This window comes from Dasypus novemcinctus, chromosome 15 (genome assembly GCF_030445035.2).
Source record: "Dasypus novemcinctus isolate mDasNov1 chromosome 15, mDasNov1.1.hap2, whole genome shotgun sequence".
In the NCBI taxonomy this organism is placed as follows: Eukaryota; Metazoa; Chordata; class Mammalia; order Cingulata; family Dasypodidae; genus Dasypus; species Dasypus novemcinctus.
The window spans coordinates 49,017,813-49,043,557 of record NC_080687.1 but is presented as its reverse complement, the minus strand read 5'-3'; the positions used below and the strand labels follow the sequence as shown (position 1 = coordinate 49,043,557).

Here is a 25,745-nt window from a genome sequence, read left to right as displayed (position 1 = left end):
AAAGACATTTAGCAAATTTCTAGATACGAAAACTAAAATGTTGGTGAAAAATTAACTAAATGTTATTAATAGCAAATAAAATTTTGTAGAAGTTAATGAACTTGAACACATATTAGTAGGCACTATGCAAGTGTAGCATGCCATGAAAAAGAAGACTAAAAGCAATACTAAAAAAGAATATGATGAATCAGTGGGTGAGAAAATTTCACATAGCCTATGCATATAATTCTCCTCCCCTGAGTTGAGGAGAGAGGAAACACAATCTAAGAAGTTCATAGAAATCCAAGAAAAAGACTGAAAAATCTATACCAAGGAATATCATAATCACATTGCTCAGAAGGGAAAAATCTTAAAAGCAGCCAGAGGAAAATGATATGTTCTGTCCAAAGAAAACATAGCAGGTAAACTGACAGTAGATTTCTCATCAGAACCATTGCAAATGGAAAGACAAAGGAACAGTAGCTTTAACATAGTGAGAAAAAACACAGTCAAATTAGAATTCTAAACTGATAGAAAATATATTTCAAAAATGAAATAAAAACCATCTTACAGACATACAAAACAAGTAAGAATTCATTACCACCAAAACAGGACTACAATAAATTTTAAAGGTCATCATATATACAGAAGGAAAATGGAAACAGATAGAAATCTGGATCTACACAAAGAAAAGATAACCACCAGAAATAGAAAACAGGTGGTCTCATTCTTTAAATCTCTTAAAGATAATTGTTTTTAAAAAATGGTAGAAAAAATGTAGGTTGGGGTTTATATCATATCTAGAAATAAAGTATATCACAACAATAGCACAAAGTCCAGGAACAGAGATATAGAAATATAGTGATGTATATAGTGTGCAATTACTTAAGTGGTATAATACCACTTAAACTTTAACTGTAATTATATAAAGAGGTATACTGTGAACACTAAAGCAGCTACTAAATCACAAAAAAATTTTAGTAATAATCAACTAAGGAGATATAAAAACTATCATAAAAACAATTAAACCAACAGAAGGCAGAATTAAGGAAAAAGTACATTAAATGGTACATTTAATTTATCTTTGAAAAGATAAATAAAGTTGAAAAACCCTTAATGAGACTGACTAAAGGAATAAAAAAAGAGGGAAAACACAAATTACCAAGATGAGGAATGAGATATGTGACACAAACAGATATGAAGAGGATATTATGAATAATTTTGGTCCAATAGATTCTACAACTTAGATGAAATGGGCAAATTTCTTGAAATACACACAAAAAAATCAAGCTTATCAAAAAAGATAACATGACTATCACTATATATATGAAAATAATTGTAATTGTAGACAAAAATGTTACCACCAAGAAAAATCCAGACCCAGACATCTTTACTTATGAATTATTCCAAACATTAATGGAAGTAGATTAAGGAGAGAATCTCTCCCCTATCATTTATTACCCTGATGCCATTTGCAAAGACATTACAAAAATAGAATAATATGTAAAAACATTTCCAAATGAATATTGACTTTAAGAACTCCAAAAAAATTTAGTAAATTAAATGTAACAATATAAAATGATAATATGTCATGACTAATGGGGTTACTAAGATATGTAAGATTATATTTACATTTAATAGATCAATGTAAATCCTTATTTTAAAATCTAAAAAATAAATCATATGCTCATAAAAACAGAAACAAATTAAAAGCAAGAACAAAAATTTTACAAATCCATCATTTATTATTGATAAAAATTCTCATAAAATAACAATAGAAGAGAACTTCCTCAACTTGATGTAGGATATCTATGGAAATCCTATAGCACATAATACCCAATGATGAATGACTGAATGCTTTGGCCAGTTCAGAAACAAGGCAAAGACGTCTTCTCTCAAAACTTGTATTCAACATTGTGCTGAAATCCTGGAAAGTTCAATTAGACAAAAGAAAGTAAAGGAAAACCAGATTGGAATGACAGAGTAAAACTCGTTATTCCCCAATGACATGACCTTCTATATAGAAATCCATTGAATTTACAAAAAAAAAAAATTAATAAGTGAGTTTAGCAGGAATGCACGGTATTAGATCAACATACAAAATTCAGTTATGTTTCTACATACCAGCAACAAAAATCAGAAATTAAGAAAAATACCATTTATAATACCTTCAAAATCTGAAATACTCGGGGATAAATTTGATGAAAAGCCCACGAAATTGGCACCCAGAAAACTATAAAACATTGCTTACAAAAAATAAATTTCAAAAAAAAAAAAGGAGGGTATACATTGAACTGCCACAGTAGATAGTGCCTTAAATAGTGAGACTCCTGATGGCAATAGAGACATCCAGACATTATAGGTAGGGCAGAGAACTCAGGAGTTTGGCACCCTGACAATGGGCCTTACCTTGGAATTTACACTCCCCAGTGTGAGAGAGTTGAACTCATTCGTGGTTTCCCAACACATGGCTCTTCTGCCCCTTCTATATGAACCAATAGTTAACACTAGACTTGACAGGTGTATGACCAAGAGACTTAAATCTTTGGCTTGTCCATGGCCAGTTGGGCTCTGAATCTCAGCAGAATTGTGACTCACTTAAGACAACTAATAAGGTGATGGTGATGACAATGCCTATCCCAAGGAACAGAGAGAGTCTGCAACTGCAAGCAAGATAATTCCATCCATCTGTCCCATGGGGTCTAAGTCTCCTTTCAATTAGAGAGAGAGTAGGTATCACCATCCCCAAATCCTTAGGACTGGGGAATGAACAATGGATTAAAGTGGACTTACTAGTATTCCACTATAGATTTATTCTTATTCTAGCAATGGAAGAACTTGTATCATTGCTATAAAGGCAGTGGTCATGAGAGGCTCTGAGGGGAGGGAGAGTGAAAAACAGGTATAATATGGAAACATTTTCAGGATATTGGAATTGTACTGCATGCCGTTGCAATGACAAATTCAGGCCATTATATATTTTGTCATAACTTACAAAATTGCATGAGACAGAGTATAAATTATAATGCAGACTATAATTCACAGTTAGTGGCAATGCTTCAGTATATGTTCATCAATTTTAACAAATGTACCACAATAATGAAGGATGTTGCTAATGTGGAAAAGTGTTGAAGTAGGAGGGAGTGGGGCATATAGAAATCCCCTACATATTTTATGTAACATTCATGTAATCTAAAGTTTCTTTAAAATAATTAATAAATAAATAATAATAGATAAATAATTAAATAACTTTTAAAAAGGAGAAATATATACTGTTCCTAAGTCAGTACACTCAATATAGTAAACATATCTATTCTCCTCAAATTGATCAATACCATGCAATCCCAATTATAATCATTATGAGCTTTTATTGTAGAAATAAATATGATGATTCCAAAATTTACATGGACATGCAAAGGACTTAGAATAGTTAAAACCTCTTTGACAGGAACAAATTTGTAGAACTAATATTATTTGATTTCAACATTATTTTAAAGCTACAGTTATCAAGAGTTTGCAGTTTTGGCATAAGGGTAGAAAAATAGATGTTGGGACATGAGAGTCCATAAAAGAAACACACAGATAACTCATATAGACAAAGGATTTTTGAAAAGTACAAAGGCAATTCATTAGAGAAATAATGCTCTTTTCAATGAATTGTGCTGTAGCAATTACATAGTCATATGCAAAATTAATTCATTCCATAATTTACATAGATATTCAAAAATAAAATAAAAATGGACCATAGTGTTAAAGGTAAAATCTAAAACTATAGAAATTCTAGGAAAAATCATAAAAGAAAACCCTGTGGCCTTGCTTGGCAATTATTTCTTAGATACAACTAATGCACAATCCCTTAAAGAAAAAGATGGTAAATTGGACTTCATTAAAATAAAACTTCTTTTACTCAAAAGTCAATTAAGAGAATGAAAAGACTACCAGAAAATGATTGCAAACACTTATCTGACAAAAGTACTGGTATGCAAACTCTATAAAGAGCTGTCAAATCTCACCTATAAGCAAATAAACTACCCCATAAAAATGGGCAAAATGCTTAAACCGTCACTTTACTAAAGAAGATATATGTAAGAATAGCTAATGTTCTTAAGGAAAGGAAAATTTAAATCATGAGATACCTTGTTTTGTCAACATTCATATAACTATACAACTAAAAAGGGTTAATTTTAATGTGCATAAATTAAACCTTACACAACTGTTAAGTCTATAAGTTGTTTAATAAAATATATTAAGCTAATGATTTACTCATGTTTATAATTTTAATTATATTTCATTCATTTTCAGGAAGGGCTCTCTAGAATGTATAAAGACTTGTGAAAATCAATGGGAAAAAGATTATTCAGAAACAAACAAAAAATTGGCAATAGGTATGAATTAACACTTCACAAAGTATATTTAAGCATCCAAAGACATATAAAACAATACTCACTTTCATTAGCAATCATGCAAATATACATCAAAATCATAATGAGATACTGCTATTTAACCACCAAAATCCATAATAATAATAGAGCATCTAAATTGGCAAGTGTTGGCATGCATGTGTACTGAAAACCCTGCTGACTAAGGGAAAAAATGGAAAATGCATGTCTAATGGTGCAATACCACTTTTAAATTCATCGCAGAATTAGTCACAACCCAACTTGGAAACAACACAAATGTCCATTAACAGTAGAACTGATAAATCTTTTCTAGTAGAAGCATACAGCAATAAAAATAACAAGCTATAACAATAGGAATTATAGATGAAACTCAAAAATATAATATTCATCAAAAGTAGCTTGTCACAAAAGAATACATATAACATGATGTTATTAGAAATAGGGAGTGGAGGGGTGCGTTACAATTTGGAAAACACAAATATCATTGTAGTAGAACATTTCTGATTCTGCTTTTTTGTTCTTTTTCATATCAAAAACCTTTAAAAAGTTGATTGTCATAGTCTCTGACCATTATGATTATAGTAGATGAAACTTACTTTCAGATTTTGAGTTGAAGATGCTAATATATACCAAAACAACATGTCACAAAGATGAGTCAGTATTTTTTACATAAAATCAGCCAAAGCTGATTTCTTATGATGCCCCTCAATTATTCCACCAGTGTACAAAAACTCAAGCTATAATTTTTATTTTGATATTTTACTGTGTGGATTGTTTTTAGTTTCCATGGATTTGCATGGATTTTAGGTTTCACAAAGTTATATTTATACTTTGATTTTTTCAGAGGTCATATAAGAGATCAAAATGAAGAACTGTCTTCACTAAGTGACATCAAAGAATTTCTCCAAATAAGTATTAATGGAAATTGTTTTAGCTGCCAATTCTAACATCACTTACTTAAGGGAAATGGAAGAAACAGTCTCTTTTCAAGAAGATGATGACATATTTCAAAAAAAGCTTCTACTCTATTTCTAGAACTAAAACAGAAAAACTATTTCTGAATAATACAGCTTAATGAATGTCTCTTCAATCATCAACCATGTTTTGCTTGATTTGCTTAGAAAAGTGTTGATTTTATGATGCTTTAAGACAAAATTTTGCACTCTTTCATATTCACATTTTTGGTAATTGTTCCAGATTTATATTATGGAATAGATCTATGAAGATGACTTCCTGCTTTCACTGACAAGAATATTGTCACAAAAGACGCACTTTGACTTTTATTTTCATCTTATACATTGGCAATTACCTAAAAGATAGGTAAAACTTGCTGTACTTTTCTTTTTTATATTTTTCAATTTAAGGATGTATTGATATAAATGAAGATACTTTTTAAAATTCTTTTAAAATATAAAGTATACTTTATTAAATGGCTCTCAGTAAGAAATCTAGACTTCATGGTCTCCTGACCATTTGTTTAATCTGTTACTTGGCCATGGAAACAAGACTGAGGAAAAAGAATGCTTTTCATTTTTCTGGCCCAGGTCACTGATCCCCCTGAAGCCCAATATGAATTTTAATGATATAGCTATTGGTTGATTTAAAATTCTATGAAAAATTAAAATTAAATATCTCTTTCCACCCACAGTCTTTTCCTATCTATTACTTTGCCCACAGTAGGAATTGATTTGTGTACAAAAAAATGACACAATTCAAATAAAAGCACAATTAGAATGGGACAATGATTAAGCTGTTTGGAAAATTTTTATTTAGCAAATTCCTGCTAAACAATTGGTTTTACTGATAGGAACCATAAATTTATAGCAATCGAGTAAGTTCTGAAAAATAACACAATTATTCAACAGTCAACGAGTGTTTGGGATTTTAAAATTTGGAGGAAGAAAATCTTCTTCTTAAGAGAGTTTAATGATCACCAAAAAATATAGATATATTTAGGAAATAGGCCACTTATAGTAATAGCTACTGTGACAGGAATGTACAAATCATGCTGTGTGGGTACAGAGGGGCCTAGTTCAGCTGGACCAAACTTTCTTGACTTCAGTAAGTAGAAATTTTCATTGCATCATAATCAGCATAAGAGCCAGAACTATAAATCTCTTCAAAGAAAACAGGGAAGCATCTTCAAGGCTTGTGTTTCTTAGACTCACCACACAAAGCACACACACACCAAAAGAAAAAATATATAGATAAATGGGACTTCATCAATATTAAAAACCTTTGTTCTTCAAAGGAATTTATCATGAAAGGAAAATGACAAACAACACAATGGGAAAAAATATTTGGGAATCACATTTCTCAGAAAAGTTTAATATCAAGAATATATAAAGAAATCCTTCAACTTAACAAGAAAAAGATGAACAATCCAATTAAAAAATGAGAAAAGACTTGAATAGATACCTCTCCAAACAAGGTATACAAGTGGCAAAAGCATGTGAAAATAAGGTGAACTGCATAGCTATTAGTGAAACGCAAATCAAAACCACAATTGGACACATTTCACAGACATTAGTATGACTGCTACTTATAAAAGCAAAACAAAACAGAACAGAAAATAACCAGTGTTGGAGAGGATGCAGAGAAATAGAAACATTCATTGCTAATGTCAATGTATGTAGCCCCTGTGGAAGACAGTCAGGCAGTTTGCAGAAAGCTTAAGTATAGGACTACTATATGACATGGCAATCCCACTCCTAGGTGTATATCCAAAAAAATTGAAAGCTGGGACTCAAATAGGTAATTGCACACTGATGTTTATAGTGGCATTATTCACAATTGCCAAAAGATGGAAGCAAACCAACTGTCCATCAGCTGATGAATGGATAAATAAAATAAAATGGTATAATATTCAACCATAAAAAAGGAATGGGGGAACTGGTATGGCTCAAGTGGTTGAGTGCCTGCTTCCCACATGGGAAGTCCCAGGTTTGGTCCCCAGTGCCTCCTATAAACAAAAACAAACAACAGACGAACAAACGAAATCAACTCGGGGAGTTGATGTGGTTCAGTAGCTGAGTGCCAGCTTCCCGCATACGAGGTCTCAGGTTCAATTCCAAACCCCAGTACCTTCAAAAAAAAAAAAAAAAGGAATGAAGTCCTGATACATGTGACAACATAGATGAGTCTTGAAGACATTATGCTGAGTAAAATAAGCCAGACAAAAGAGGATAAATATTCTATTCCCTCACTGATTTGAAACAATTAGAATAAGCAAACTCAGAGTCAGGATGTAGATTATAAATTACCAGGGGATAGGATGGGTGTAGGGAATGGAAAGTTAAAGTTTAAAATGTACAGAGTTACTATTTGGAATGAAAGAAATATTTTGCTAATGGATGGTGGTGATGGTAAAACAACATTATGAACATTTTTAAGAGCACTAAAATAAATATCTGGATATGATTAAAATTGGAAATTTTAAATTGTGTACATAGAAGTTCATAGAACTACACTACAAAAACAGTGAATTGTAAGTAAAATCATGGACTTTAGTACATAGCACAATTATAAAAATGTGCTATTATCAATTTTAACAAATGTTCTACAACAATGCAAGATATTAATAATACGGTTGTATATGGGAATCCTGTATTTTATGCATGATTTTTCTGTAAACTCACAACTTCTCTAATAAAATTAAAACATTATATATGTCAATCTTACACCAAAATAAAATGAATTTTCCATTATAAAATTATAATATATTTACCATATAGAAAATCCAAGTCCCATATAAGAAGTTCAATATTTTCAATACTGTATTTAAATCTTTTGTAGCATGACCTTGATCCAATCATGCTCTCTCAATCACAGGATAACAACCCTCCTCATCTTAAAAAAGTTATATCCTATACTTTCTTCCTTTATGTGCTTACTAGCAGTGTATAAGTATAAATATTACTTCAATTTCAATTGTTTTAACCTTAGCAAAAATGTTGACTTACCACCTAAATTCTTTTGTACGTTGTTTTTTCATTAGCATGAAGTACAGATGAATGAAGTGATATTTGTTCAATGTTGTACAATATTCCATTGTATGACTACACATATGAATATGTTTTATAAATATTCTGATGGTTTCTACTTTGTGGCATAAGAAGGTAATACAAGAATGTAAATGTGCTTTCACCTTAATAACTCCTACCCAACATATATTGTTATCCGGAAGGCTTTTCTCTTTAGTATTTTGATATAAATTATTCTCATGATTTTATGTCATGCTATATATGTATAAATGTACTCATATGCTTAACTTTTTAATACTAAACATTTTTACTAGCATCTCAGGTCTACTCTCTGTGATCTTTTTTCCCCCTGGGAAATCAAACTTTAGTATTTGTTATTTACTTTGTAAGTTATTATTAATACTTACTTAGCTGAATTATTAATTGCATATGTATTAAGAGGAGTTGCATCACCCTAATAAATGGACCACTTAATTATTGTACATCACCCTCTTTAACTTAAAATTGCATTAGTGTCTACTCGATAGATCTATCTCTGAGATATTTAGTAAAGGACTCATGACTTTCTCTCCCATTCTTTTTTTAAATTATTTTTTTATTTTTAAAGAAACTTTGGACAACACAAATGTTACATAAAATATATAAAAGGGATTCCCATATGCTCTTTCCACACTTTCCCACATTAAAAACATCCTTCATTAGTGTGATACATTTGTTAAAATTTATAAACCCATATCGAAGTATTGCTACTAACCATGGACTACAGGTTACATTATAATTTACACTTTATGCCACACAGTTTTGTAAGCTATGAGAAAATATACAGTGGTCTGTATCCATCACTGCAGTGTCATGCAGAATAAATCCCATGTCCCAAAAATACTCCCATATTACAACTATTCTTCCCTCTTCCATCCCTTAGAACCTCTGGTGGTCACTACCTTTACATCAATGAAAATAGCTCTTACATTGCTAGAATAATAATGTCTATAGTCGAGTAATAATAAGTCAAATTTAGTCCATTTTTCATTACCCAATCTTGAGGATTTTGGGAAGATGATGACCACATTGCTTCTAATTGAGAGGTGGCTTAGATCCCACGAGGCAGATGGATGGAGATATCTTTCTTGCAATTGCAGACACTGTTCCTTGGGATAGTGTTGTCCATCATCATCTCTTTGTTAGTCTTCCTGGGTGAGACCAATGAACAGAAGAGTAGTTGTTGCAAGTCTGAAATTCAAGGCTCAACTGGCACATGGATGGACCACAGATTTAAGTCTCTGGTACATATATTTATCAAATATAGTGCTAAATATGTTTAGATAAAAGGGGCAAAAGAGCCATGTGTAGAGAACCTATAAATGAGTATAATTCTGTTACACTGAGGAGCCTAAATTCCAAAGTAAGGCCCAATGACATGGTGCTGAATTCCTGGGCTCTCTGCCCTTCTTATAGTTTCTTAATATCTCTAAAGCCCTCAGGAGCTATTTGAGTCAATGCTTACTGTGGCAGTCAATGAAATCCTGCTGAGACTTGCAGAAGAGTAACCTCTAAAAGAACATCCTGACTCACTTTGAAATTGCTTAGTCAGAAAGTCATTTATATTTATTATTTCCACCTTTAAGTCTTGGTCTTTTTCCAGATGCATTGCCAATTGGTCCTTGGTAATAATCCCTTGTGCCAGGGAGGCTCATCCCTGAGAGTCATGCCCCACTACCAGGGAGTTGGAGGGGGAAGGTAGTGCATTTATATGATGAGTTTGACTTAGAGAGAGACCACACTAGAGCAACAAGGAGGCCTTTCCAGGAATAACTCTTAGGCATTATAAACTAGGCTACTTTTCAATTTCACAAGAAAAGGTTAATAAGTACAATCATCAATATAAAGAGCCAGGCATAAAGGTCTGTCTTCCTTCGCTACACACTGTCCTTGTACTTGGGGTATCCTTGCTGTTCTATTAGAGAATACAACAGGAATCTCCAGGATGGGAATTCAATGTTCTTTCAGTCCATGAACACTTGAACACATTCATATGCCTTAGAGGCATGCTCCAGGTGCACACGTTCCTACACATCCCTCCATCACTGACACCTTGCATCAGTTATCCTCCCCTGCCACAGTTGGGACCCTTCTGTGATTCCAACACTTCTCCAAAAACAAAGCCCCCAAAAATGAAATTGATAATAAAATAGACTAATAATTTTTTTAAAAAACAAATTACAAATATAAAAAATTTTTATTTCTTTTTGTCATCTGAAATGCTTTCTTTTAACAATTTCATAGGCTTTATATTTTGATTAGTGAAAAGATTTTGCATATTTTAATGATTTGTTGTATTCAGATTTATCCCCTTTTCCCATCACAAGATGTATAATATATATACATTCTTTTTGTTTTAATGCTTATGCTTTTAAATTTTTCTATCTCAATATAAAAGACACTTGATTGGTCTCATCTCAATTGCTCTCTTCTTGCCTTATGGGAAGTATCTATCCAACTAGAAAGTCTATTTTATATTTTCTAATGTCTCAAATTGTATTAATTTTTATGCATGATTTTTATACTAATACTAATGTTTGTTGAGATATACCCATGTACTAACATTTGGACTTTTTGCTCTCAATGCTTGAATAGGTGTAAGTATTTCTCAGACAAAATTTTAAAATATTTTATATTTCTCCTTAATTTTTTTAACAAATAAATTTTATTGATAAATTTTAATAAAGCATAAATCCATCCAAAGTGTACAATCAATGGTATTTGGTTCACTTCTGTTATTTATAGAGCACTTTCACTATTCCAATAATAATAATAAAAACTGAAGAAAACTCATCAACTCTCAATCTGTCTATGCTTTGCCTTTTGTAAGTAGCTACTATTCTTTTTTCCTTCTCTCTAGTATATTTGTATTTATATTTTGTAAAACAGTCTTAAAAATGCAATATCACGCTAAGTTTTAAATTGTAAAAGTCCTTTTAGTCTTGTGAGAATTAACATGGCTGAAATTAGCATTCATTCTTTAAAGATAAATGCCTGGGTATATGATTCTAAGTTTGAAATGCTTTGCTTTTATTTTCTTTAATTTTGTTTTATTTTTCCACCAAATTATTTTTTAAAACTATATTAATGCTTTCTAATGTGGAGTTGCAATCTAGCTTTTAAGAATTCAGATATATAATTCATAAATATCCATTTATAGGAGATTAAGTGTGTGTATATTTGAGTGGATAGATACATAGATGATAGATGTAGATGTATGTGTAGATATAGATTAGAATCATAGATATTGATATAGATATGAATATGGATATAGAAAGGGACTTAGATATGGTTATAGATATAGGTTTATTTTAGACTACTTCAAACTCTTTTACCCTCATATTCTGAAAATTTTAATAGAAATATCTGTGTTTGGATTTATTTATAGTTCTGTTAGTTATTATTTATGCTTTCTGAATATGTAAATTTTTCAATAATATTGATAATTTTATGGCCATTAACTAAGCAAATGTTTCTTTCCTCATACTGTTTAATTCTATTCCATAACTCTAAATGGGCATATTTTAGAAATTTTCCTCTCCAAACTCAATGTTTCCATATATCTCTCTCTCATTATTCTCTTTCCTTACTGTATGCAGGGGAATACAGTGAGATACAATTTCTACCTTATATATAAAAATAAACATTTGTTAATTTTAACAATTACATATTTATTTTCATGGATCATACTTATTTTTCAATTGTTCTTGCAATTTTAATGGCCTCCTGCCCTTGATTAATGGTATTTATCAATTTTTGCATTAAACTAGATATATTAAAAATATTCATTCTAAATATTAAGCTTGACATCTGGATTTTGAATGTGTTTTGGCTGTTACTGCCTACTCTGCTCAGGGTGAATTTTTCCCTTGAATACTGTTTGATTTCTTTTTTTTTTTTTTGAAAACTTTTATCTGTTGGAACTCAGCATTAATTATGTATGCCCTAAAATTCATATGTGTATGAGTTTTGTGTGTTTGTGTGTATGTTGACCACACAGAAAGCATAAAATGAGTGTCAAACAATGGTAAATGTTCTCAGATATGTCATTTGTTTATGCTTGACTCACTATCATTTCTAAGAAAAACAAATACATTCTGTGATGTTTTGTGATATGTATTAATACTGTCCTCCTTGCTCATTTCCTACATAATAGATCCGTGAGGTATGATCTCAAAATTAGCCTTATTCTACTTCCTGTGTACTATTTCTGTGTCCTCTTTAATCCATTTATTGATATATTGGTGATGTCTTGCAGAGTGAGAGCTCACTTACCTTTATAGACCTATGTTCCAGATTTGTTTTTAGTCTCAGATAATTTCTCTTAAATTTTTTCATATAATTTACATATTTTAAAAGATTTTTGTAACACTGTGATATTATTGATGAATTCCAAAAAGAAATATTGGATTATGTTTGTAAACTGATTAATAAATTGACTTGATTAAGAAATTATGTAAACCTCTTGTGCCAGAGGGCAGAAAGGCATGGCAAAGAACAGATAAAAGGCATGACAAAGGAAAGAGTTAAGGGTTTTTGATGTTGGAGTTTTGATGTTGGAGTTTAATGCTGAAGCTGGAGTCCCAGGGAGAGAGACAGAACCGTTCACCTGAGAGTCTACAGCTGACCTTGTGGAGAGATGCAAAGCCTAGAGAGCCTCATAGTCTACAGGTGACCTTTTGGAGAAAACAGAGGTGCTGAGCCCAGAGGAACCCAGGAAATCTGAAACCTTGCAAATGTCAGCAGCCATCTTGCTCCAACACGTGAAAATAGACTTGGTGAGAGAAGTAAGTTATGATTTATGGCCAGGTATCTGTAAGCTCCTACCCTAAATAAATACCCTTTATAAAAACCAACTGATTTCTGTTATTTTGCATGAGTACCCTTTGGCTGACTATTACAGTATTCCATGTATCATTTATGATATATTATGATATATTATGTTGGATACTATATTATATGCTAAATATTAATTATGAATTATATATTACATACCACATATTTTAGATTTTGTTACATTATAATTACATATTATATATTATGCATTGCCTATTGTAATTATGTTGCACAATGCGTATTGATTATTATATATTGTATATTATATCATGTATTATCTATCAGTTTGCTATGTTATATGTTATGTGTTATATATCATATTTTATATTAGGCATTATGTAATAAGCACATTGTATATTAGGTTCTATATTATGTATTGTGTATTTTGTATTATATTTTACAATGTATATGCACTATGTATTATGCATTTTGTATTATGTATTTGATTAGAAATTATATATGTGTTATATGTTATATATTATGTTATATGGTATGTGTTATAGGTTATAGATTATATGTGTTAGATATCAGGATGGGAGGATTACACAACATTACTAGAATTGAAATTCAAGGGGCGGAAACGGACTTGGCCTAGTGGTTAGGGAGTCAGTCTACCACATGGGAGGTCTGGGGTTCAAACCCGGGGCCTTGCTGGCCCATGTGGAGCTGGCCATGTGCAGTGCTGATGCGCACAAGGAGTGCCCTGCCACGCAGGTGTGTCCCCCACATAGGGGAGCCCCACGCACAAGGAGTGCGCCCCGTTAGGAGAGCCACCCAGGGTGAAAGAAAGTGCAGCTGACGCAACAAGATGACGTAACAAAAAGAAACACAGATTCCCAAGCCGCTGACAACAACAGAAGTGGACAAAGGAGAAGACGCAGCAAATAGACACAGAGAACAGACAACTGGGGGGGGGGAGGGAAATAAATAAATCTTTAAAAAAAACTCAATGGGATGTTTACTTATATCAAAAATTTAGAGACAGAATTCTTATAACTAATGTGGGAAAACTAAGACCATTATCTGATGAAATCGTATATGATATTCATTCTTGCATCAAGGTAGAAGTATAAATCCTTGCATTGATATATACAATATCTTGAAAATAGAGCAAAATTGCCATACTTATTTTATTGTGTGTTTCAAAGATTTTTACACCAGTTCAAAATTGTTTAATTTTTAAAATTTGAAGTGTAGAGAAATGAACAAAAATTTAAATATAGAGTATGAATATTTTCATCATTTATAATACATAGTGTGACATTACATTTAAATTACATTTGAAGTTTTTTAGGATAGATTTTTCTTAAAAAGTAAAGAAAATATTCCTGAAATCAGAAGAGTTTTAATTCACTACAGCTAATAAACAAATTTAGGATGTATAATTAATCTTGACAGTAAATTGTAATAGTTAAGATTATTTTTTGGAATCTAACTGCACTCTCAGTTTAATGAACATTTTCAGTAGCAATATTATGATTCATGTTTCTTTGGGAAAAAGCAACTTGATACTTATGAAGTGTTGAGTTGTTATGTGCAAGACTTGGTGCTACATTGGGAATATTTTAAGTTTTCTTAGGCTTACATGCTCAGTTATTTCTTAAAGAAATATACTCCTATCTTGAGAACTTGTTGGTATTTCTTAGGCTAATGAAGCTGAATTTCAATAGATCTCTTTTCTGTCTAGAGAAAATTTTAGTGAATATATCAACCCTAATTCTTTGTCTTTACTTGTGAGACGCCCCTAGTTTTTTTAAGAATATTTTAGATTCAGTGTCAATATTATTTGTAATAAACTTTTTAATTTTAAAATAATTTTGGATCTATAGAAAATTATGAAAGTAGTGTAGAGTTCCCATATACACACACAGAGCTTTTCCTACTGTAAACATCATACATTTGTATAGTAGATTTGTAACCAAGAATGAACTGACATTGAGACCTTAGTATTAATTAAAGTCTATATATCACATAGATAATATGGTGTTTTACACCAGAAACAAGTATACTCTTTATCTTAATCCCATTCCTCAGGATGTGAACCTATTTTAATTAGAACTTTTGAAGGTGCTATATTTAGTTATCATGTGGCCAACTAAATTAGGAAGTCAGAAATCAGAGGGAGTCATAAGAGAAAGGAGACTCATCACCATGTGACAGGAAAGGTTAGGAACTGAAAGATAGCCAGCCAGCCAACATGCTGCCTGTCCAATGACCAAGCAAGCGTTCAGTCTCCTAAACTGTTAAGACAGTAAATTCTAGTTTAAGCCAGACCATTCTTGGTATTTGTGATAGCAGTTTGGGAAATCAAGACACATATCCTTAGTTTTTACCTAATATCCTTTCTCTGTTTCAGGATACCACATTACATCTGGCTGTCATGTGTCCTTAGGCTCCTTTTGACTGTGACAATGTCTTTGTTTTTTCATAAAATTGAGAACTTTGCAGACAGCAGGTTGGGTTTTCTGTTACATCAGGAACTCCTATAAGATAGATACCAAAATTCTGCATCAATTCTCAGGGTTACTTAACAAAAGCATTTGGAAATCTATAAGGTAAAGTAACAAAATTTATTGAAATTCGAAGTTAAAAATTATATAAGTATGCATTCAAAAAAGGCTAATTATGCTTTTAAAAAGATTTCAATCATAAGTAATTTAAAGTCTTATGAAATCACTAAGAGTGAAAATTCTTTAATATATTTGACAACTCAGTTAAAAGCATAGAAACTCAGCAGACTGTAAAATGAAACAACTATAATAAGAAACAAACATATGAACATTCACATCCCAACTGCAATTATAAATATAAATTTGAAATACTTTAGAAAGATTTAGCAAATCAAATAAACAGGACAATGAGAGAAAAACAAATTGGGTGCATAAACATCCATATTTTGGCTTCCTTTATATTCCAATGAGAACTTGGAACAAGTGGCAGGTAAATATTTTTCTCCTGATGTCATATTTTCTGGGCTACAGGATGCCTAAGGGGGAGTTTCTAGGAATTTTGCTAATATTGCATTTAATATCTTACCTTTACCTTTATAAATTATAAATTGTTATTTCTTGGGAAAATACATATTTGATAACCCTATTTAAAAATGCAGAGTAATATGCAGAATAATATGCCCAGAGGAAAAGATTAGTTTAAAAACATAATCCAATATTTCTTTTTGGAATTCATCAATATTATCAAACTGCTACAGCCCCTTTTCTCTCCTTAGTCTAGGGTTGGCGGTATGATTGGTTTTGTGCTAGCGCTGCTCTTTGATACTTGGTTCACCTTAATTTGAAATTTTATAGTGGCTCATGCTTAGTCAATCTGAATTTTCTCAGCTCTTTTTCATCTGTTTCTTGCTCCTTCTCCCTTGCTGGTTGTGGAATAAGAGCTGAGGATGTGATTGATACTGTATTCCATGGAGGCTGAACCCACCTGCATTGCCCCAGGAACCCATGAAGCTTCTCCCACATTTATCCCCTGCCTGAAGAAGGTACAGAGCTGCAGCCATGAGCAGTAATCCAAACCATGCAGGACAAGTCTGTCTGTAGTTGCTGGGACAGACTGGTGAAGCTCCATGCCCCTTCCTCCCCTGCCTGGAGCAGAGATGGAACCACATTAGTGGGCAGAAAATTAAACTGTGCAAGTCAAAACTGACCACGGTTGCCCAGGGAGACTGAGGAAGAACCAGCCCCCTCCTCCCTGCCAAGGGTGGGAACAAATCCTCTGGTTTGCCCAGCAATTTAGTCCATGCAGGCCAAAAGTAACTGCAGTTGCCTAAAGAGGATTGGGAGAACTGTCAGTCCTCTTGCCCTGTCAGGGGCTATGATGGAGGCAGAGATGTGTCTAATCATCTGGCTGATGCAGGCCAAAAGTACCTACAGTTGCCTGGAAAAGCTGTGGAAAACTCACCCTTATCCTGTCCTACCTGGGGTGGGGGTGGAGCCACATAATCTGGTTCATGTGGCCTGAACACAACTGCAGTTGCCCAGTGGGGTTGAAGGACCACTGACCCTTCTGCCCTGTCACAGGCAGGATTCATAGGAGTGACCAACACTCTAGTCCCTGTGGATTGAAAATGCCTGCAGTTGCCCAGAGAAGCTGCTGCAGGTACCCCCAGCTTCTTCCTTGCTACAGGTGTGGCTGGAGCCTAGGCTAGGGCTGCAATTCTTCCTGCGTGGAAAGAAACTGGACCATAACAGCACTGTGATTTTCAATCAGTCCTGCTATCCCTCTTGCTGGGGGTGAAGTTAAAATGGAGACTACCAAGCTCTTTCTGATGCAGACAGTTCAAACTTTAGTTGTTCTTGGACATTAGGCAGTTGAATTTACTAATCAGTAGCTGAAATTGGTGTCTGACCTTCTCTTCACCCATTTTTGCAAAATGGAGCATCCAACTTTAGCCAGGGAATAGATCCAGAGGTGGCTTGCACCACCAGTGGAAGATGGGCTTTGGCCTCCACAGTGGTGTGGAGTGCTTTGCTCAAGAACATTCACTGAAGATTGGAAGTCTCCTCCTTCTATTCTTCTAAGAATGTTGCAGGATACTCTTCTGGTCTCCTTGGCCTCCCCAAAACAGGTGATTTAGATTGCCTGACTGATTGCTAACTGCACTGTAGGAAAAGCTGACTCTTGGAGCTCCTTGCCACCATCTTGCCCCATTTCAGCTACTACTTATTTTTATAGGCAGAAATTTTATGGTAGAAACTTAACTATATAATTTCTTAATTTAGTCTTCTTATTGAGGACCTTAAATGTATCAAACTGAGGCTTCCCTCATACATAACAAATTTAATCTATTCCATAAGCAATACCTTAAAATAAATGTTCATCTCAGAAATACTGGACTTTTCAAATTGAACATCTCTGATATTTCATATGGGTATCATTATTAATATACATTTAAATTTTAATTCAATAACCTGGATGGTATAATTGAAGAAGCATGTTTTTGGGTTTTTTTTTTTTTTTTGATTCAGTAGGGACTCAAGTCAAATTTTTTATAAACTAAATGCTTTGTGACCTTCTGAACCTCAACTTTCTTATCTTGAAAATAGGTTTATTACTGCTAGCCTACTGTGAAAATTAAATGAATGTAACTTAAATAATAACTATGGTGGAAATAGGTTTCTAAATACATTAGTTTCCATCTATTAAAAATGTGAAATTTTTGAAGGCCACATAACGGGCACTTGCTGTATTCTAGTCTACAGTCTACTCACTATTTTGAAATTTTAAATATATATATATTATTGATCTTCCTCAGATTTCAATTAATTGCTCCATTTCATTGTTATCTATATTTCACATATGCTATATGACAAAAAGAAAAAAAAGTCTAATATAAATTCTTAATTTGAAGATAACTTAAATATTACAATGGCTTATATTTACAATTACGAAGTCTGTTGAATTATAATTTTAGCAAAAATTAGGTCAAATCACCTTCGCACGTATCAACTTAAACTTCAGAATGATTTCATGTTCACCTTGTTTTTTTTTTCAGAAATAATTCAAAAGGTGATCAAACAATCTTTTTAAAGGAAGTAGCACAAACACTATCATAACACAATTATAACAGAAAATAAACACTAATGATATGAAATAGAAATAGTTTGTCAGATTATTATGTGTAAAATAATGGAATATCAAGATAATGCTGGAATCAAAATCATGATACAGAAGCATTAATATAGGATTGTAGTGCTTATTTTTATTTCTTATTATTAAATTATATATTATTATATGTATAAAATATTATTCTTAATATTTTTCACAGTAATCTTTGGCAAACATTCAAAATACAGCTTATGTGATTTGGGGTAGGGAAAAAGGCAATAAAGTTAAAAGCTTTTCGTAGATATCAAACTAATCCCAATAGTTGTAATGGATAATTTTTGAGAACCATATATATTTATTCTCAAATATTTATTCTGCAATAGTTGTTTGAATTCAATTATTTTATCTAAAGTATACATTAGTTATGAAACATAGTATCATGGATAGACCTGAACTCATCATTCAAATTAACAGGAGATAGTGTCTGGTAGACCTGTACTTTCCCCTTCCCCAGCCACCAACATGTAGAGATAACTAGTATCCTACTTCTAGAATCATTTCTCAACATTTTTAAGATTGGATTATAAGAATGAATTTTTCCTAAGAAATAACAATATTTTAATTTATGCTTGTTTGAAAGTGATACTAAAAAGGCATGATTCTATACCTATTCTTTTGTAATTTGTTTTCTCACCTAATGTGGTTATTAACATCATGTATATTTTTGCATTTATTTTCAGCTGTACATCATGTTGCATTGTGCAGATACAGTATCATTTATTTTTCAAACTATGCTCTTTTACTTTGTGTTTTATGAACAATATTGCTATGGACATTATTGGACTTGTCTCTTGGAGCAGATGTGAAAAGGACTTTTCTAGGTTTTATATTTAGAAGTGGGATTTCTGGTTCTTAGAATAAGCATATTTTCCACTTTATTCATTTATACCAAACTTTCTTTTTCAAAGCAGTTGGAGCATTTTTATTTGCCTGCAGCAATGTGAAAGTTTTATCAGTGCTCTATATTTTTGCCACAATTTGATATTGTAAAATTTGAACTATTCTATTAATTGAATTAAATATCCCATTGTGGGTTTTTTCCCCTCCCCCTTTCCCCCACCTGCTGCGTTGCTGTCTGTGTCCATTCGCTGTGTGATCTTCTGTGTCTTCTCATTTTCTCCTCTAGACTTCACCAGGATTCGATTCCAGGGACCTCCAATGTGAGAGAGAGGTTCCCTGTCACTTGCACCAACTCAGTTCCTGGTTTCTGTTGCATCTCACCTTGACTCTCTCCTGAATCTTTCTTTTGTTGCATCATCGTCTTGATGCATTTCTTCCCACGTGAGCCTGGCTTCCTGAGCAGGCATGCCTTTACCAGGAGGCCTGGCGAATCAAACCCGGTAAGTCTTCCCACATGGTAGATGGAAGCCCAATCTCTTGAACCACATCTGCCTCCCCCAATTGTGGGTTTAATAACATACTTCAATTTATGAAATGTAACTGGTTTTAAATATTTATTATTCTTTTGCATTTCCTCATCCAAGAAAATCTTACTTCTTCATTCATTTTACAGATATTTATTGACTGGAAGTTGCATGTCAGGCACTGTTTGGATCATATGAGAAGCAGCATTAAAATCATTTGAAATATTTATAATATTTTGTCTCTTACAATTGAGTGAAATAGAAAAATTAACATACTAATAATTAAAATAGGTAGTATGTTAAAGAGCAATAAGTCATACTGAAAATTTAAAAGGAAATGACATATCAGGAATGCCCAAATACCCAAATTAAACAGGAGGTATCTTTGTTTACTAGGGCTGCCATAACCACAAACTGGGTGACTTAAAACAACAGAAATTTGTTCCTTCTCAGTTCTGGAGACTAGAAATTTGAAATCAAAATGTTGCAGGTTATTCTTCCTCTGCTTGCTGACAATCTTTTGTTTGTGTCATAACTTGATCTCTGCCTCAGTCACATGGCTGTCTTCTTTCTCTGTTTGCCTGATTGTCTGAATCAAATTTCTTCTTCTTAGAAGAACACCAGTGATATTGGATAGGGTCCAACTAATCCAGTTTGGCCTCATCTTAACTAATAACATGTTCAAAAAATAATTTCCAAATAGTCATATTCATGGGTGTAGCAGTTTTATATGCTTATGAATTCCAAAAATAGCTATTGGATTATGTTTGTAATATGGTCTGTACCTGGGTATAATTGAGTTATGATTAAGGTTCTGATTGGGCCACATCATTAGGGCACTGACTCCCCACTCCTTGGTGGGTGGGGACTCACAGATAGGAGGCATGGCAAAGGACAGAGCTGAGGACTTTTGATATTGGAGTTTTGATGTTAGAGTTTGATGCTGAAGCCTTAAGCTGGAACCTCAGGAAGTCACCACACAGAGGAAAGAAAAGCAAGCCCTAGGAAGAAAGGAACCTTGAACCCAGAGAGAAGTATGACCCTGGAAGGGAAGAAGCCAGGAAGCCTGAATCCTCACAGCCATCAGCAACCATCTTACTCTAACACGTGGAAATAGACTTTGGTGAGGGAAATAACTTAACCCTTTATGGCCTGGTAAATTTAAGCTCCTACACCAAATAAATACCCTTTATAAAAACCAACCAATTTCTGCAACAGCACCCCTTTGGCTGACTAATATAATGGAGGATCAGAGTTTAGGACTTGAACATAACTTTGTGGAGGGCACAATCTCATCCAGAGGGCAAGGGGTAGCCTCACATAAAAATATGAAAGCTACAACAGAGAGCCATGTAGATATCTAATAGAAGTTATCTATCTGAAAGAAAAGAAAGGAGGACATTTATTTGATATCAAGGATTTAGCAATGTGACAATTCAAAATGAGAGTCAGGGAAGCAGACTTGGTCCAAAGGATAGGGCGTTCACCTTCCACATGGGAGGTCTGTGGTTCAAACCCCGGGCTTCCTTGACCTGTGTGGAACTGGCCCATGTGCAGTGCTGATGCATGCAAGGAATGCCGTGCCATGCAGGGGTGTCCCCCATGTAGGGGAGCCCCACGTGCAAGGACTGTGTTCCCTAAGGAGAACTGCCCACTGCAAAAGAAAGTGCAACCTGCCCAAGAATGGCGCGGCATACAGAGAGGTGACACAGCAAGATGATGCAACAGAAAGAAACACAGATTCCCGGTGTCACTGATAGATAGAAGTGGTCACAGAAGAACACACAGCGAATGAGCAGACAACTGGGGTGGGGGGGGGGGGAAAGGGAGAGAAATACATAAAAAATAAATAAATCATTAGAAAAAATGAGAGTCAATGTTTATTTGGAACAATCAGCAAAGGACAATGAAGTGTAAATGGTATAGGGAGACAAGTGAAAGAGTTTGATTTCTTGAATCCGAAGAAAGTGTCCAAATCTCTTACTTTCTGCAGATAAAGCATCGACTGAAAATTGAAAATTAGATATAGCAATGTAGAAGCAATTAGTGATCTTCTGAAAAGCTGATTTAGTAGAATAATAGGGCAAAATCCCAACTGGAGAGTCTTCATGAGAACAAGAGGAAAGAAACTGGATATAGCATTGAAAAATCTTTCAAGAAATTCAGTCGTAAGAATGAAAATGAGGTTATTGTGAATCAGGATGTGTGCACAGTGGATATTTTGTATTTATTGTTTACATATTTGTTTTTAACCAAGTGATTATTCAAGAATATATTACTCATTTGAAAATGCATGTTTTGTTTTTAATTTCTATTTGCTACTTTTTTTATAAATATGCATGATCAGAGAAGAGAGTTTCTATAACATGAGCCACTTCGAAGTATGAAGGCTTATTTTACTGTATGATATGTGGTCACTTTTATAAATTACCTGTGAATGCTGAAAAATAATGATTTTATTTTTGATTGGCATCAGAAGAATTGATTGATTTCATGTATATGTAATGACTGTTTATTTCTTATCAATTTTCAAGCTTTTTGTGAATGAAATTTTCCCCCTCATGTATATTTCTGAAAATGGATGTGCTTATCCGAAGTTTCAGTTGTTTCTTCAGCTAATGTTATATGGTTTTATGTACATATGAAATATCTTATCTAATTTTCCTAATTTTCTGTTTATGAAACTATCACATCTTTGTGACCTTTATTCACTTCTTCAAATTACATTTTAAAAGAATTAGTATCATTGCTACCATAGTTTGATTGATGTTTACTTTACATATTTAAATTTTATTAATATTTTCAAATTTTCTTTATCTTTTTCTCTATATGGGTCCAGGGTAGGCTCTATATTGCTGGATATTGGTTTTAGTTTCTTTTTTAAAGCTTGTTTGATTTAAAAGACCATCTGTCTTATAATTGGGTGATTTTAATATACTTACACTTATTAAAATTTTTGTTATATTATTAATTAGATCAACTATTTTACTTCATATCTATGACAGTCTGATTTTGGTGAATCAAAAAAAAAGTATGCTTTTGAACTAATCCATTCCTATGGGTTTGAGGCCCTTTGATTACATTAGTCATTTAAGGGACCTTGATTAGATCACTTGATTAGATCCCTTTTGATTGGATTATATCAGTGAGGTATGACTCAGCTTAGGTATCTGCCTTCTTACTGTAGTTGTATATAAACAGGGACACAGAGAGAAAGACACAGAATAAAGGAGTTCTGCCATTTTTATCCTGCCATATGAAAGAGAGGATTCAAGGATCACCAGCAGCCAAAGCTGAGCTACAAAGCCCTCAAGAGGTTGGGCCTGCAGAGCAGCTCAAGCCTGAAGATACAAGTTATACACCTGTTCATCCACAGCGGGGCTCAGGGGAAAAATCTGAGTAGTCAAGGCTGAGAGTAGAGACCTTGAAAGAAACAGGCCATAAGCCTGATCACACACAGCTGAGCTCTGGGAGATATAGATTCTGGAAGGGAAGGCAAGGCTGTCAGCAGAGATTGGCGATTATTAGCCTCACCATGTGTCAGGAAGCCAGGATCACCAGTAACTGACTGCAGTGAAAAATCATCTCTGATGATTCCTTGATTTGAAAATTTTCACAGCCTTTTACAATTTATGTTCTTTCCACTTCTGAGATTCTATATATTAAAACTGATTTTTTTTCTTTTATAAGTAATTTTATTTTATTTTGCCTAGTTTATTATAAATTTCTATCAAGACATTTACCAATGCAATTTTAGACATTTTAAACTATTTTTCCCCCTTTTTGCATGTTATAGTAGAACTTAGATATCAATTTCCTTGTTCAACTCAGGAATTTTTGTCTGCAATTATGATTTAAATCTTCCTTGTAATTTTCCCTCATTTTCTTCCACGTCAGTTAGCCAAGCAATGCATTAATATTATATTGCCTCAGTGAGCTTTCTTATTTGTTCTGTCATATTCTAAGTAAATTTTCAGTAATTTTAAAATAAACTTTCAGTGACTTTTATGTTGATATTTTCAAGTCAACTTTTAGCCATGTTTTAGCAAATTTTTCATTGAAACATAGCATAAAGAAAAATGCACAAATCTTACATGCATATTCTAATGGATTTTTACCTGGTAAAAACACAATTTAATCACTGTTCAGCTCATGATAAACTATTACCTTAGAACTTCCCTGGTGTCACTTCCAGGCCACAACCCTCCCCCCACAAGTTAACCAATATTATTTCTTCTGGCACACCCTGGGAAGAAGGAATTAAAACAACTGGCCTGTAATCCCTTTGTCTCCTGACTAAGGCAAAGCCACTTCCATGGGAAAGAAAGTAAGGGAACCTTGACAAAAACAACTGACCCTCTGGACAAAGAGGCCAATGATATTTGCTAGGAGGAGGATTCTTATCTATGGAAGTCCTAGAATGGATGTCCCTGGTTAAGAGTTATTTATAGTTAATAAATCCAGAATTTATGGGTTAATGTGGTATAACTCCCTAGAAAATTCCACTTAAACTGTGATATACAGTGGCGATTTCACATACAAACGTGATTTTCTGCTGTGGATTTAAACCTGCGAAGCCTCACCTGGAGGTCTTATCTGCTCTTCTATGCCAGAGAGTACAAGTTTGTTGGCAGAGGGGATGACAAAGAGCCTGAGAAATTATCTTTATTTTTTCTAAAGATTTATTTATTTATTTCTCTCTCCTCCCCCCCCCCCACCCCAGTGTCTGTTCTCTGTCTATTTGCTGCGTCGTCTTTGTCCACTTCTGTTGTTGTCAGCAGCATGGGAATCTGTGTTTCTTTCTGTTGCGTCATCTTGCTGTGTCAGCTCTCTGTGTGAGCGGCGCCATTCCTGGGCAGGCTGCACATTCTTTCACGCTGGGTGGCTCTCCTTACGGGGTGCGCTCCTTGCACGTGGGGCTCCCCCACGTGGGGGACACCCCTGCGTGGCACGGCACTCCTTTCGCGCATCAGCACTGCGCATGGGCCAGCTCCACACGGGTCAAGGAGGCCCGGGGTTTGAATCGTGGACCTCTCATGTGGTAGACAGACGCCCTAGCCAAGTCCGCCACCCTGAGAAATTATCTTTAATATCCTAGAACTTGTCATTCTTTATCTGAGACTATTGATTTCTTGTATCATTAAAATTACTACTGTAAGTTTATTTTGGGTAAGAGCTCTAATTTGTATGCCTAATTTGATAATTTAGTTATTCATTTTATTTCAATTGTAAATAAATTTATTTATTTTTTGTACAGGACATACTCTTTTGTCTGTGACTTCTTTACCTCAATATTATCTTTATGAAATTCATGATAGTCTATTTTTATATGCTTGACCAACACTATACTATATTACTTTCTTCCACTTTCTAAACAAGTTATTAGTCTTTCAACTTGGTACATCAAAACCTAATGTTTTTTTGGAATTTATACATTAAAGACAAAAAATATTTTTTGTCTTTTCTATTTCCATATATAAATTAGAAATTGTTTCATATGCATAACAAACGTGGGGATTTTTATT

General features: G+C 33.5%; 1 protein-coding gene across 1 annotated transcript in view; it reads right to left on the bottom strand.

Moving 5' to 3' along the window:
• Positions 1 to 3,327: 3,327 nt before the first annotated feature.
• Positions 3,328 to 25,745, bottom strand: part of LOC131273421 (uncharacterized) — a 433,118-nt gene continuing 410,700 nt past the window's right edge. Inside the window, exons 4-6 of the mRNA XM_071208121.1 lie at positions 15,571 to 15,720; positions 9,396 to 9,552; positions 3,328 to 7,463 (exon numbers count right to left, since the gene is read on the bottom strand). The gene's annotated coding sequence lies outside the window, so the exon portion shown is untranslated. The remainder of the gene's footprint in view (positions 7,464 to 9,395; positions 9,553 to 15,570; positions 15,721 to 25,745) is intronic.